The sequence below is a fragment of the Varanus komodoensis genome, unplaced genomic scaffold (genome assembly GCF_004798865.1).
Source record: "Varanus komodoensis strain SLA01 unplaced genomic scaffold, ASM479886v1 scaffold8, whole genome shotgun sequence".
NCBI lineage: Eukaryota > Metazoa > Chordata > Lepidosauria > Squamata > Varanidae > Varanus > Varanus komodoensis.
Window position 1 is genome coordinate 21,020,104 of NW_025336481.1, and position 10,190 is coordinate 21,030,293.

At 36.9% G+C, this 10,190-nt stretch overlaps 1 long non-coding RNA gene across 2 annotated transcripts; it reads left to right on the forward strand.

Moving 5' to 3' along the window:
* Positions 1 to 2,101: 2,101 nt before the first annotated feature.
* LOC123036259 lies at positions 2,102 to 9,587 on the forward strand. 2 transcript variants are annotated; one of them, XR_006417111.1, is made up of 5 exons: positions 2,102 to 2,155; positions 4,150 to 4,221; positions 4,431 to 4,604; positions 6,864 to 6,894; positions 9,462 to 9,587. It is a non-coding gene; the product is annotated as an uncharacterized LOC123036259 (long non-coding RNA). The 2 variants fall into 2 exon arrangements; XR_006417110.1 differs by lacking the exons at positions 6,864 to 6,894; positions 9,462 to 9,587 and having other exon boundaries at positions 4,431 to 5,949.
* The last annotated feature ends 603 nt before the right edge of the window (positions 9,588 to 10,190 follow it).

Sequence of the window (10,190 nt, forward strand, 5' to 3'; positions counted from 1 at the left end):
AGCTGTGCCTGCACATACTCCTTCCATTCCAGTCTGAAAGGAAGCAGAAGGAGGTATTATGAGGTAAGCAGAATAGTGGTTACAGTAGCAGCCAGCACTCAGCAAGTTACCATAAAAAGTCCTGCTTGTACTGTTAGTTCTCTCAACCTTAATGTTCTGTCTCTGAATTATAACAACATTTGCTGTGCTCAGTTAATATTCTGGAGAGTTATAACCTGTCAGGTCAACTTGATGATTCAGGGGTATGATGTGCAAGGCAACTTCTTCACAGTTTATATCTCTAAAAGTGGGCTTTTGGGAGTATGCAAAAAGTCTGTACACTTCCCTTTGTACCCTTCCTGTCTTAAAGAGGAACTGCCCTTTTAAACATCAGAGTTACAGTGCCACATTGGCAGTCAACATGTCACACAAAGGACAGCTAGCAAGTTGTTGTGACATATCTAGAGCAAGAAAGCACTGGGGTCAAGTTAGGATACAAACTCAGATCTGCCCTCCTGACTGCCTTTCCCATGCTAAGCTGCTGGTTGCTGCCAAGACCAGCACCAAACCACACCAGAAGCATTGGGAAGGGGAGCACAAGAATGACAATATCTCACATATATTTCAGTACGTTGTTGGAAAAACATCTATGTGAGTTACATGGAGTACTTCAAGAAATCTCTTGTCAAATGCTCCCTTCTGAACATTTTGTACTATGCTTCAACATTCCAGTTTTATAGCATTATGGCAGCTATATTGGATGGCACTCTGAAGAATTTTTCAGAAAAAAAGACAATTTTGAAAACATAAGATACACTAAACTGAAAAAACTGTATATAACTGTATAATACAAATAGAGAAATCCTAAACTTTGGGCTATATATTTCAGTGATTCCTTCTGGGAAAAATATTAATAACATCATTGTATTTATCTTCCTTATAGTCGACAACTTTTGCAGGACTTCATGAACTTTTTAAAGAAAATAGCTCTATTGTAAAGGATAAATCATACCAAATGTCATACAACTCTGAAACAGGTAATAAACATGAGTGAAACATTTTTACCAGCATGTGAACCCTAGTTTTTGGGGAGGATAAAATCACATAGTTGTTATATGACCTAGTAACACAGAAACAGAGCGAGTCAGAAGGGGTCTCCTGAGCCATCTAGTCTGACCCCTGGCTCTAGCCAGCTCCGCTCAAGACATGTAGTACAGATGTTAAATTCCAAAACTCCTATCTATGTTTAAGAGAAAAAGAGTAGAACAGCCTCAGATGTTTCCTTCCCTTTCCTTCTCTCCTTTCCTGTGAATTTCCTTTTGCTTTCCATGAATAGCCTTAGATTTGGTGTAGTATTAGGGATGCATTATTTCTAATTATCAATAAGACTAATCACTACTGCCTCCATAACCAGACTTTGATATGGATTTGGTTATAAAAGAATCTGATTTGTGTTAGTCATGGCTGTCATCAGTGCAGATATAATGCCTAATAAAACAAGTCATGCATATGGTTAGTTTATGTATGGGGTAGGGAAATTTGTGAGCCCATGGCACATTTCACTGACATTGGACAAATTAAATTGAAATTACAGATATTTCATCAGCCTTGGATATTAAAACTCTCACTTTATGTTCACAGTGTCGTTGTTACATGCCATCAAGTTGTCTTCAATTTATGGTAGCCCTGTGAATGAATGCTCTCCAGAATGTTCTGTCCATCCCAGTCCTGCTCAGCTCTTGTAAACTCAAGGTTGTGGCTTCTTTTATAGAGTCAATCAGACTCTTATTTGGTCTTCCTGTTCTTGAATTGCCTTCAACTTTCCATGGCATTGTTGTCTTAAGTGAGTTTTGCCTGGAAATATGACAGTATTAGTTTCGTCATGTTTGCTTCCAGGGAAAGTTCTGATGTGATTTGTTCTAGGATATGCCTGTTCCTCTTTCTGTTGGTCCAGGGTATTCACAAAGCTCTCCTTCAGCTTTTTCCTGTCAGCTTTTTTCACTGTCCAGCTTTCATATATAGTGACCAGGAATGCAGTAGTGTGGAAGATTTAGGCCTTGATCTCCATTAAAACATCTTACATTTGATTGTGTTTTCTAAAGTTCTTTCATTCCTGCCCTTCTGTTTCAGTCTTCTAATTTATTGGCTGTAGCCTCCCTTTTCATTGATGATTGAGGTATGCAAAATCTTTCAAAATTTCTATTTTTTCCTTGTTGACCTTAAAGTTGTGCAACTTTTCTGTAGCCAGTATTTTAATTTGCTTAATGTTCCACCGCAGTCCTACTTTGGCACTTTCTTCTTTCATTTTCATCAGAAGTCATTTCAGTTCATTGCTGCTTTCTGCCAGTTACACGATCTTCTTCTTCTGCCAATATTATTCCTTCATATTCAAATCCTTATGCTTTCCTTATGTTATATTCTGGGTATAGATTGAAAGGAAAAGACAATATACAGAACTGTTGCAAAGAACAATTTCAGCAGAAGTAAAAAGAACTCCAAGGTATTAGCAAATTAGATTGTGTTTTTCAGATCTTGAACAATTATGGAAATGCTTCTTAAATTATATATTTTTCCATTTGATTGAATATTGCATTCATGGTGTAGTTTTCCATTCCCTGTACATTTTGGGAATATCCAACTGGACACTTTCTATACTTCTAGCTCTATTTATGTATGAATTTAAACATGAAAAGCAGTAGGTGAAGAAAAAGAACCATAATTTCCTATCACCTCTACATGGGGAAACTAAGAGTAGCATGTTTGGAACAAAGCAAGATCTGAAATTATTTCAAACTGTGGTTTGTTCCAAACTTGGTAACTTTAGTTTCCTAGTTCAGATGTTACTGTAGTTAATTGTAAACTGTAATTGCTGACTACCTAGTCTTTTACAGCACATCTAGAAAAATGAATGAAAAGCAGTCCATGGATGGAGCATGTGGGCTCAAAGCTTGTGCATCTCTGCTTGTTAGCCATGATATCTACCCAAACTAGGCCACTCTCAGCTTAAACTATCTCATACTGTCATGAGGCTAAAATATGATGATACTGTTGTTCTATCTTTAAATTTTTGGGAACAGGGGGGATACAGATATTGTAATTAAATATAACTCAGAATGGCCATGTAAGTCTGTTGCAGCAAAATCAAAGTCTTGCTGCACCTGAAAGACAACCAATTTATGACATAAGCTTTCATGAGCCACATCAGGTACATAAAATTTCATCCACAGTAGGCATGTATACAGAAAGAATATAAGAATACAGAAATAATATCTAAGATGGAAATGAAATACACAAAACAATCTTGGATAGTTACATTATAGCAGAAATCTATACAAAATGAAATCAACAACTATTCACAATAGTTAGTAAGAACATGTATGTATTTGTGTTTGCATGTTTCTAAGTCTAAGTGCATATGTGGAGACAAATGCATTGGAGCACATGCCAGCATTTGGGACTAAAGCCAATTCAGCCTTCATTCCAAAATACATTCCCTACCCCAGTTCTAGTAGAATGCCTGTTTTTTTGTGCTTTGCCTATGTACTTTGCCTTACTTCTCTGTGTTATATATGTGTGCAGATGGGTACACACACATTCCAATTTGAGGACACTTATCTGATGAAGTGTACCCTAGTCTACAAAAACGTATGCCATAATTAATTTATTAGCCTCTAGAGCAGACCTGGGCATTGTACGGCCCGCGGGCCACATCCGGCCCGATGGCTGACCCTGACTGGCCTGCATGAGGTCACTGGCAAATTAAAAGTCAATGCAAATATATATCATCGTAATATAGATGCAAGCAATACAACTGCACTGCTTTTATTTTGAAGGATCTGCTAAATTGAATTTATTGCTTTTCATGTAATGTTAATGTTTTTGTGAATATTCATTAAACAGTGTTGTTCTGTGCTCCACATTTTCATTGTATCATTGTAATGTTTCATTTACTGTTTTTATAGAGATATATATTGAGCGGAGCTGTAAGTGTATTGGTCCGGCCCTTAACAACTGTCAAAGTTTCTCATGTGGCCCCATAGGAAAATTAATTGCCCACCCCTGCTCTAGAGTCTTTCTAATGATTCTGTAACAATGTGTATTTTTGAGATTCCTCTATGATGCATTAATTGCATGTTCTTTTGCATAAATCTTTTTACCTTTGCCCCTCAGATTCTGTGCCAGATGAATCAGCTAAATACTCAGTCCAGTATCTCAGTCACTATTTCCCTGAACAAGGATTGAGTAAGTAATTCATATAATAATGCATATGTAATCAGGATGCACTAGATGTACAATTATATGCAATGCAATTAAAATTATGAGCTTTGTAATGAATAGATTTGCAATAGATCTTAGGTAAGAGCAACCTCATGAATTGTATTTTGTCCAGTCCTTTATCATAAGATGAAAGATACTACCCTGTGTCTGGTTCCATTTTTTGTTGCATACAGATATTGGCTGGGACCTAGTCCAACCTTTGAAGCACATCCTCTCCCAGAGACTCTTCTTGCCTCCTGCCATCCTTAACAAAATGTGTCACACCCCAAAAAGAAATGGTGCACTTTCTGGCTGTCAACTTCCTAGGGTGGAAAATAAGGGGAAAGAAGCAAAGATCCATCAAAGATGTAAGTAACTGGGTTGTGGGGGTAGGGTGTACACGCATCTGTGTGCATAGCAAGATGGAACTCTCCAGGTGCATTTGTATGTACTATACATAGTAGAACAGAACATTTTCCTAAGCAAGATGCCTCTTCTTGCAAGTATAGGTCAATCTGGCCATTTACAGTAGCATAGCAAAGGGTTTCGTATCACCAAATGTCAGTATCCCAAGGATATGCATTTATGTAAAAAAATGGTGATATTAGAGTTTATTTCTTGGATATCACGTTTGCAATTGAGAGGCATGCATGAAGGTTATATTTTATCCTTGCCACTCTTCTGCAGTTAGGCTAAGACTTGCCAAAGGCCTCCTAGACAGTTTAATAGCTGAAAAGGAATTTGAACACGCATCTCTCTTGTCCAAACACAAGGCACACTCTAATCTATTAAACCACTATGACTATCAGTTGTTAATAGCCATTATACAGACATGGGTATGTAGAAAGCATTTTCTTAAGGCTCTGGCGATACTGTACAACCATAAACTTGAAAATGCCCCTGGGATTATCTATTTGGATTTATAATAGGATGCTGTAGAGTGTACACTAAGAACTGGGCTGTGTACATTTCAAAAATTAAAATTTGGCAATCTTCTGACATGTGTAGCCTATGTACTAGGCAATGTAGCACACATAGACAGACATTTTTCCATTGCACTGAATAGATAAATACTGTTAAAGTGCTCAGTAAATTCTGCTTGTCTAATTGTGTAAATGAACTTTCAGAAGATTCAAAACCATGAAAAATACAGGCAGGATGTTTACAGAGTGGGGAGGAAAGAAGAAATAAAAAGGGAATGTTCTGGGATCTGTAGTGCAAGGCAGTCTAGAAACATAAAGCCAGAGGAATCAAAATAATCTCTGATGGCAGGGAGGAGCTTCTAAGCAAGAGCTATTTCAGAGCTGAGAGTCAGAAGATTTCAAAGTTGAATTTGTGCTCTGGGTAATCAGGAGTAGGCAATAAACTACTTTCAATATGAGAACTCAGCTCTACAATACATTTTATATTTTATTTAAAATTATTCTTTCCCAGTTTGCTTTTAAAGTTATATAAAATTGAATTTTGCATACAGAGTAGTAACATTTGCAGCTGCAGTCATAAATTATTGCAGAATAAAAGCCAACCAAACTTCCTAAACTCCAAATTTAAAATAACATATTCTTAAATGCCCCTGCCTATGCAGAAATAAATAAATGCAGCATGATTTTCTGGCAGCTTTCTTTGGGATGGAGTTTAAAGTCAGATGTTCCTCTTTTTATGCGCAGAGTAGTTCCTCACCACTCGGTCATCACAGAAAACCTAAATTCATCAGGGATGAATGACAGTTTTCCATGTGTGGCCTACCACCAGAGCTGAGTTCACTAGCTTTGTGAAAGAAGAGAAGAGTTACAGCCTGATTCTATTCAGAATTTACTTGAGGCTTTTCTACATGAGGCATTTATTGTGCTCTTAAGATTTCTCTATCACTGTTGTTTCAGGGTTCTGTAGACAATGTCATGATCCTCCAATTTCACTTGTCTTTTTGGGAGCACTTTCCTGTTTTTGGTTTTTTTAGCATACAGAAAATGTACTGTTAAATTAAAACGGGAAAGGTTTATTTACTTTCCCTGGTGTATTTGTGCTATTCTGCTATAGCACAACTCCACCTTGAAGTTGCATAGTGGAAAAGAAGGAAAAGAAAATCTGTGTGTGTAGAGCTTGGATTGATGCTGCAACAAAACCAGAAGTAAATAACAGTGATTAATTGCCTTACCTACAAAAGCTCTTAGTGGTACACTGATCTCTGCATACTATTAGAGCCTACTCTGTTATCCAGTACTAAAATTGGGGGATTTTGACCCGCACAACAGCCTCTAAAATCTTTTGAGCTTTTCAAAATAAAAAATGGTGAAGAAAAGTAAGTTATTCCCTTCCGCAACAGAAAACCACATATTTGGTCGATAATGTGTGACTTGGGGGATGGTGGGGCAGCTTGGTTTTATCAGCAAAAACACCAATAGATTATCATAACAGACTTTGCATCAGAATAAAGGGCATATAACTGAAAAATCTAATATGAAAGTTCTAATTTTCAGCAGTGCTCCAAATTCTAGTAATTAAATAAAAAGTCATAAAGAAAACTTTTCAGAGAAATTAAAACAGATACACTTTTAAAATGTTTCCTTTATGTACATCCCTGCAATTTATACAATATCTTAGTAGTATGTTATGTTTCTTTCTTACAGCTTCTCTCATACAAGTGGAGAGACATCCTAGGTAGGAATATTTTATACTTGTCATCAGCAACGTTCATGTAGATTTCTGGAAGTAATTCCCATTGAAGTCAGTGGGACTTACTTCTTAGTAGACATATATAGGATTTACTGTCATTTTTTTTGTCTTTGTACTATAAAAGTCTAAGATCGGTGCAACTTTGTTATTCATTTCCAATAGCAGATAATTTACTTTTAGAAGAGTACAAATAATATGGAATAGTGTTGCGGTTCTTGCTATAATTTTTATTCTTAGGTTTTAGAGTGAAAATCTAAGGACATGGAATATCATGTCACTGATCTTTCTAAGCTGCTATGGAAGCCCTTTTTCTTTCTACTGAAGAGCACGGGAAAATCCTCCAAATACATTAATAAATGCATTTTAATTAGAGCTGTAATGTTTAATTAAGTAATTGGTTAGTTAAATTAACAGTATACTCTTATGCATGTCTACTCAGAACCCATTAGGTTCTAATTTGAACCCATTAGTTCAATTATCCTTACTCCCATGTAATTGGTTATAAGATTGTAACCTTTTAATCAACCAGAAAGTAGTCCCTGATTTATCAGCTAACAGATTTATCTGAGCAACTCATTTTATATTCTCTTTCTCTCTCTCTGCATCTGCTTAAACCTGGTGCTTTCTAGATGTGTCAGACTACCAGTGCCTATGCTGGCTGAGAATGATAGGGGTTATAGTCCAGCACATCTGGAAGACACCAAATTAGAGTAATCTAGTTTATGAAAAATGACAAATGGCAAGCACCATCTTAAAAGAGAGATTTCTTCTTCCCTTGCACTAACAGGACATATTGCCTCTTCTGATAAGATGAATGCTATGAAGCTTGTATAAATTGTCTATCAAAAAATTGTTCTTGGTTCAGAAACAGTTTCAGTCATGAAAAAATATTCAAACGGATTAATTTGCAATTGATTGATTTAATATTTAATTAATTGTTTTAATACATTTAGCTAGGTGATAGACCTAATTTTAATCTAATCCATCTGTTAATATGGAAAACTTCTGTATAAGCGTTTTCAGGATCTAGATTCGATTTTCAGGGTCATACCAACTAAGTGTTCAGGTCATTTTAGGGATTATCTTCCTCAACACACTACTTCAGTTGTCTAAAACTGCAATATAGAAAACATTTGGATGCAACTGCTTAACAGATGTGTCAAGTATTCCTGAATGCTTAGAACAGTCATATTTTATTTATTTGAAATTTATTTTATTTTTATTTATTTATTAAAACATTTTTATGCCGCCCCATTTGCCGAAGCCTCGGGGCAGCTTACAACAATAAATAAAACCACATAAATTAAAATATACATATTAGAATAGTAATAATAATTTAAAATACAATATACACACAATATAAAATAAGCCGCCCTGGCCAGATAAAATTCAGTAGTATTAACATTTAAAATGTTGCTTAAATAAAAAGGTCTTCGCCTGGAGCCGAAAAACAAATAACGACGGCGCCAGGCGGACCTCTCTGGGGAGCGCATTCCATAACTTAGGTGCCACCGCTGAGAAAGCCCTCCTCCGAGTAGCCACCCTCCTAATTTCTCTCATGGAGGGCTCCCGGAGAAGGGCCTCTCCCGCCGATCTCAGGGGGCGACTGGGCATATATGGATGTAAGTGCTCCTTCAGGTAACCAGGACCCAAGCCGTTTAGGGCTTTATAGGTCATCACCAACACCTTGAATTGGGCCCGGACTTCAATGGGGACTTCAAATTAGATAATATGTGTAAATAGCTTCAAAAGTACAGTGTAAAAGAGCATTTATTTTCTCTCTCTCATACACAAGCTTGTTGTCCTAAAAATTAATGAAGTCCAGTATTTAATATTCCTAAGGGTGCAATCCTAAGGCCCCTAAACAGCACCTGAAAAGCCATAAGAGATTCCAGATTTCCAGATCTAAGGTCAGAGTCAACAATTTAGGAGCAGGGAACTGGCACTCAGTCCACTTGCAGCCAGCATGGGCGGGGCAGGGGGGCCATGCTGCCCTCTGAGGCTCAGAGAGCAAACTTGAAGAAGGGGAACAGGAGCCTACTCTTCCAAAATGCTTCAGCTTAGATGGTCTCTCTAGCAAAAATTCAATGCAGCAAGACAGGGAGGCAGGGAGTGCCTCTACTGCCTGATGCACTAATGACTGTCTGAATTCAGGGCTTACACCATTTCCCTAGGATCGCACACTAACACTATGATAATTTTTCCAATTTTCTTATGGCAGCTTGTGCTGAGATTGATCATTTCTGAGCCCCACTGATTTCAGTGGGAAAATGTTAGTAGAAAGTTTACCTCTGCCATTAAAATCAGTAGTATTAAGAAGAGCTTAACTTGGAGTGAATTGTGCCCTTTTTCTCTGTCACACTATTTCAAACTAACTGAGCTGGACTTTATTATCACACTATTTGCCATGTGAAGATGATAGAGAATCTCAATTCAGTGAGCATTTACGTATAATTTTGAACTTTTTCTCTTACAACTGTTGCTTCATTTTATGTGTTAATTTTATTTTCTTCTATATTTTGATATGTTTTCACATACTGATAAATAACAAGTTCTGTGACTCTGAAGGCAACAGGAGAAAATCATCCTGGAAGGGGTTATATTACACTGGAGTTAGGAGAAAAGGAACTAGAAAATATAGCATTGGCTCAAGGTACACATTCTAATTCTATATGCAACAAAGCTACAACCTGGAGATTAGAGAAGCATCAAGTTGAAAGAGTCACTAGTCGCAGAGAGAAGACATCTTCACAGATCAAAGGTATTTTTCTCATTTTTGAAATGATTAACTAAAGTCTTGTCAGTAATAATGGGCCAGTTTACAGAATGTGGCAGCCCATTGTGACTTAATTTACTTATGAGTAGCTGCAGTACATATTGGTTGCCATTATGACTATGCCAGCCATGTTCAGGGAAGGTTACTTTAACATATTTTGTCATCCAAACCTCGGAGGCAGTGGTTTTTTGATGATTAAACAACATTCATGTAACCGTAAACAGACTATGGGTTATTTGATGGCAGTTTAATCATCAAATAACTTCTGACACTTGGGCTTGGATGATAAAATAAGACACATTAGCCCCTGACCAGGCTTTGCATATTCATAATGGCAGGTGTCATGAGAGTCTTTTTCTGTTTTAATTATTATAATTTCCTATGGTCTTCTCTGCCTATTTCAGCTACCTGTCTTGTTCTTGTGATATCTCAAAGGGCTAGACTATACGGACAGCTTTCTGCTTGAGAACAATCTTTGCTAAATTAAGCTGCCTAAGTATTTCCT